This window comes from Xenopus laevis, chromosome 6S, assembly GCF_017654675.1.
Source record: "Xenopus laevis strain J_2021 chromosome 6S, Xenopus_laevis_v10.1, whole genome shotgun sequence".
In the NCBI taxonomy this organism is placed as follows: Eukaryota; Metazoa; Chordata; class Amphibia; order Anura; family Pipidae; genus Xenopus; species Xenopus laevis.
This window is the reverse complement of record NC_054382.1, coordinates 19,798,075-19,804,074: the sequence shown is the minus strand read 5'-3', so window position 1 is coordinate 19,804,074 and position 6,000 is coordinate 19,798,075.

Here is a 6,000-nt window from a genome sequence, read left to right as displayed (position 1 = left end):
TGGATAACAGGTCCCATACCTGTATTGTATATATTGACAAATACAATTTCTTGATCATTGCTACATGATTTTTTAAACCCAGAAGAACAGAATTTGTTTAAAAAAGCTGGTACCATTTTGAAAGGGGAAACTTTAGTCCGTTGGATGCCAGAAATGTTTCTCTGTCTCTGGATGACCTTTAAGAAGAGAAATGTATCCAATGTATTCAAAGAACTCAAATAAAAATAAATGATAGGTTGTTGTTTAAGTGTTTAAACGACAGTAATAATTATCCTACCGTACAAGGGCCAATTAATCACATGGCCCAGATTTTCTAGTTGGTTATGCACACCTAAACCTACGGACCTATTAACATAGTTCTTGAGTTTAAAAACAATTTATACAATTCCTATTTAAACCCTAAATTATTCAAGAGAAATGCAATTATTTTAAAGGCTGATGAGGTCAAAATCTCTATAATTATAATTATTAACTCCTATAAATGCAGATAAAAATTGGCACCGTGGATCGTAACCATAAATGGTACACATTGATCATTTTAATTGATTTTAATTGATTGGAGCTTTTTTGCTGCTTGAATCCGAATCCCACGGCCCCATTGTGTGCCCATGTATCTGATTCAATAAGTGATATGTCATACCTTGTGATTATTTTTAATCTTTGTATGTCCAACAAGTGTAAAGGCTTCTCTGCCATTCTGCTAAGCTGCTTATGATCTGATTCATACAGACCATTACTTTCCACACTGATTATCATGAATTTGATGTAATTACTATCTAATTTCTGTATTCATTGGGTTGATTCAATGCCTTTATGTGAATATATGATTGCATGTACAATTGTACATAGATTCATTTTTTTATATTGTTTCCTGTTCTACAAATAGCCCTGTAAACATATGGCTGGCTTCTTGGTATTTTAACTGTGTCTTTGGTATTTTAGACATTGAGATTTAATTACATTTTTACTTAGTTATGATCCAATTTCATTGGTGAACCATCTCTCCTTTGCTATTGTTACAGTTTTCTTTATCCTGCAGCCAATTCTTTATTCATATATTCCATAAATTCCCAAGCTCAACAAATCTGTATCATTTATTGGTAGTGTACTCCCGTTTCGGCGAAAAAAAATTGCGAAATTTGCGAAACGGTGAAAAATTAGCAAAACACAAATTTTGACACTGACATCAAAATTTTTTGGACGCACATTAAAGTCAATGGGCACCTCTAATTGTCGCCGGCTAATTTTCTCTGCAATTTAGTGAATTCATGCGCTGGCGGCGAAACGCGGAAATTCACCATGAATTCGCGACTGGCAAATAAATTTGCCCATCACTAGTAGTATATTAGAATTCATGGCAAAATCTTTATTTTAAAAACAAAAACACACATCAAAATGATCTGCTTCTTATAAATAAGCACCAACTGCTTTTATTATTCTCCGTAACATATTCATAAAAATCCTTCAAATGTCCTCTCTACAAACCTACATGTTTATATCACTATCGCCCCTGGTAAAATATATAAAAATAAATATAAGCTATTCTCACGCTTCTACAGAAAGCTCAACATTTTGCCACTCACATCTCAAGGAATTACAATGAAGGTGTATTCAGTATATGTTAAATACAGAACTATCTATAAATATAGCTTAACCCATCTGTCTATCATGATATGCAGTCACAGAGCCAGCATCTATTATTTTAATTATATGTAGTGATTTCTCACAGCATTTTGCAAATGGTTTTTAGCCAACAGAATAACATGACATCATAAAGATGAATACAAAGTGCTCTGTTGATTATAGGTTGATTTTTAATGCTTAAAATACAATAATGTTTTTGAAATAAACTTGATCTAAACGTATATTTAGCTTTAAAATGTAGTTCCATGAAAGATATTTAAAAAAAAGTAAAAAGAAAAGAAAAAGGGGTTACTGTTGAATATCTACTTGTCATGCTTTTTTCAAAAGTTCCACAAACGCTACGAACAGATATAATTCACTGTACTTTAGTGACTTTAGCGTTGAGCACACGTCAGTCACACATGACACTGATCAGACTTTTTTCTTTCTTTGATCTTGCAAATCGATTGGGGAACCACATAAAGACAAGGGGGCAAATTCGCTAACCTCCGAAAATTCGCCGGCGACAGCTTCACTCACAGCGCTACACTTTGACAGGCGTAGATTCGCCAGGACAACGCTAATTCACGTAAATCCAAAGTTGTGTACAGGGCGCGAACGCTGGTGAAGTTGCGCTAGCGTTACTGCAGCAAGCGAAGCGAAGCTGCGCTAGCATTGCCTAATTTGCATACGGCAGGAAGTTAAAGTTGAATGGACGTATATGTAGCAGCAAATGCATTACACTACACAAGCCCGGGAAACCTTAATAAAATAAAATAGAGTTGTTATATTACCCTACTCATGAGCCCAGTGTATAGTTTATGTGCCATATGTTAGGAAATGTAGGGGGGAAGCCGGTTACCGCAAAAAAAATTACGCTCTTTTGCAGCCTATCACCCTGAAAAAAGGAAAAGAAGCGTTTTTTTTTCACATTTCACATTTTTTTTTCGGAACTCCTATCTACTCTATTGCACTTCGTCTGGTCTGAGGTGGCGAAGGCAAGTCAGGCACAAGAGGTAACGTTCAGTAAAATCCGCATCTTAGTGAATTTGCGTAGTTATGTCCACTCGTCAAAGCACAAATTCGCCTGGCAGTAGGGAGCGAAGTACCGCTAGAGTCTTATCTCCTTCACTGGCGATGTTACGCCAGCAACCGTTATAAATTTCCAAAATGACTTCACGCTGGCGAATTTTCGGTAGTGTTAGTCACTTCGCCCTTTAGTAAATTTGACCCAATAATCAGAAATTGACTGAAATGTACAGTAATATAATCAGTCCACAGGGATAAAATAAAATATAGTTTTTAAAGCTAAAAATGTAATAATTGAATATTACAATTATGATGCAGCTGCAGCCTGTATAGTGTTTCCATCCGCTATAATGAAAAGTCACCTGTGCCAAAGCACACACAACGCTGCGTTTTCAGAAGTCTCCCAAAGTTGCCTCATGAGGAAACATCAATCGCCACGTGTGCTTTAGCGCAGACGACTTTTCATTATAGCAAATGGGAACATACGCAGAGGCAGTTCGAGGAGATTGTCGCCTAGAAGAAGAGGCGATTAGTCACCAGGCGACAAAATCAGTAGCGTTCGTTGAGGGGGGCGGGCCCTGGTGCGTACCGCCGCATTAGCCTGCATTTCTCAGTGGAGCACGGACTGCCGGGGGGCGGGCCCTGGCCCGCTCGCACCCCCTGCTCCCCCGGTAGTTCCGCCACTGGACAAAATCTCCCCGAATCTCCTCGTGTGAACTAACCCTTATTGTTATTGTGTCTTTTTATTATTCATCTTTCTATTCAGGTCTCTCCTTTTCATATTCCAGTATCTTATTAAATCAATGCATGGTTGCTAGGATAATTTAGACCCTAGCAACCAGATTGTTGAAATTGCAAAGTGGAGAGCAATTTTTTAAAAAAACTTGAATCAAATTTGAATAATTCCCTTGTCGAATTTGACAGTTTTGACCATAAAAAAAATGTGAAAATTCTAATTTTGAACTTTCAGTTCGACCCTTCATAAATCTGCCCCTAAAAGTTCATTTAAAGGTTAACCACCCCTTTAACGCTAAATACTATGTAGATGGTACAGGTATGGGACCTGTTATCCAGAATGCTCGGAACCTGGGGTCTTCCGGATAATGGATCTTTCCATAATTTGGGTCTTCCAAGTCTACTAGAAAATCCTTCAAACATTAAATAAACCCAATCGGCTGGTTTTGCTTCCAATAAGGATTAATTATATCTTAGTTTGGATAAAGTACAAGGTACTGTTTCATTATTACAGAGAAAAAGGAAATCATTTTTAAACATTTGGATTATTTGGATAAAATGGAGTCTATGGGAGACAGCCATTCCGTAATTCAGAGCATGCTGAATAATGGGTTTTCCTGATAACGGATCCCATGCCTGTATATTAATTTACATAATAATACTGCTCAAAAATGTCTATACTGTTACTATAATGAAACTATAGATACAATACTTCCATTTTGGCAATAATTCATACACAAATTGCAGCCATCCTTTTGTGAACTGAGTCCTTGGTGTCTTAAATATAACATAAAGATAAAAGAGGCTTGTGCCTGTCTGCTTTGGATCTTAAACCAGTTATTGTATGTTATTTAATTTATTGTGAACCACTGTAGGGAACTGGAAAGTACACTGACTTATTGTTCTCTGCTTTCTGGAAGCAAGCCTGCTTGCAGCTGCAGTGTCACGCTTACAGGACGTTTATTCTTAATTATTGGTTCATTCTCTTGCTACATATACTGAAATTCTGGCTTATATCACAGCTTCTACAATATCTGCTGCACTGCTAATTATCTGTAGCCATGCCTCCTATGCTTAGTGACCAAATATATTGGGGCATACTTTTTTTTATTTAGCTGAAAGATAAAACAAGCCAGTTCTGAATTTTATTAGTGAACTATGATAATTCTATAAGCAAATCAAAAATGGTATCAATAGATTTGCTAAAACATACAGAAAGACTTTAGGTAGAAAAGTATAGGATCTATTATTTGAATAATCTGGGGTTTCCAGATTAAATAAACCAAATAGGATTGTTTTGCCCCCAATATGGATTCATGCTGCCAAGTTAAGACCAAGTACAAGTTTTCTGTTTTAATATTGCAGAGATAAAGGGAAACATTATTTAAAATTAGAATTATTTGCTTGAGATTGACTCTTTATGAGATGGACTTCCCATAATTCTTTCTGGATAAGGGATTCCTCAACTCTAATATACCAGTAATTGTTCTTCTTTGGTTATATAGCTGTATATTTTGGGGCACATTTACTTAGCTCGAGTAAAGGATTAGAATAAAAAATACTTCGAATTTTGAAGTATTTTTTGGCTTCTTCGACCATCGAATTGGCTACTTCGACCTTTCGACTACGACTTCGAATCGAACGATTCGAACTAAAAATCGTTTGACTATTCGACCATTCGATAGTCGAAGTACTGTCTCTTTAAAATAAACTTCGACCACCTACTTCGCCACCTAAAACTTAGCGAGCCTAAAGTCCCCATAGGCTTTCTAGGCAATTTGGGATCGAAGGGAAATCGTTCGATCGATAGATTAAAATCCTTCGAATCGTTCGATTCGAAGGATTTAATCGTTCGATCGAACACTTTTTCCTACGATCGTTCGAACGAATTGCAGTAAATCCTTCGACTTCGATGTCGAAGGGTTATACTTTGACGGTCGAATATCGATATTCGACCAATAGTAAATGAACCCCTTAATGTTTTGATTTTGTTACAGAAAATAACACAATAATATGTGTTCTCGTATAGGTATTACATTATGGAATATCGCAGCAGCCATTGTAATAAATAAAAAACAAACTCAGTTAAAGCCATCTACTTGCATAAAGCATACAGGGTTGACTTAAGTGAGGGTCCATCCAAACAGGGGTTGCCCCAATGCATAGTGGGGACCCCTGCAGAAGATGTTGTAGTGTGGGATTCTCACAAAACAGACCTCATATACTTTATATGACTATTATATGTAGAAATGTATATTGCACCTTTGTTTTGAGATGTTTGGTGCATACATTAGTTCTAGTTTGTCTGAAAAAGTACTGTAACTTTGGTATAAATATCTTTGCTTGTAGCACTTGTTGGGGCCATAATATTAAGTTCACCGCGGGGCCCAAGAACAAGTCACATAAACAGAAATTAATATAGAACCTGTATATATGCATCTTCAAAAACAACTTCAAATTGCTAAATATAAATATCTATTACTGGATTTATGTTAACATAAAAAATGAAATTCTAGGTCATAAGAAAAAACAATGGATTGTAGATGGCTTTTGAATAGAAACAAAAAAATTGCATTCTGATATTATGGGGGTTATTTGTCAAAATCCCAATTT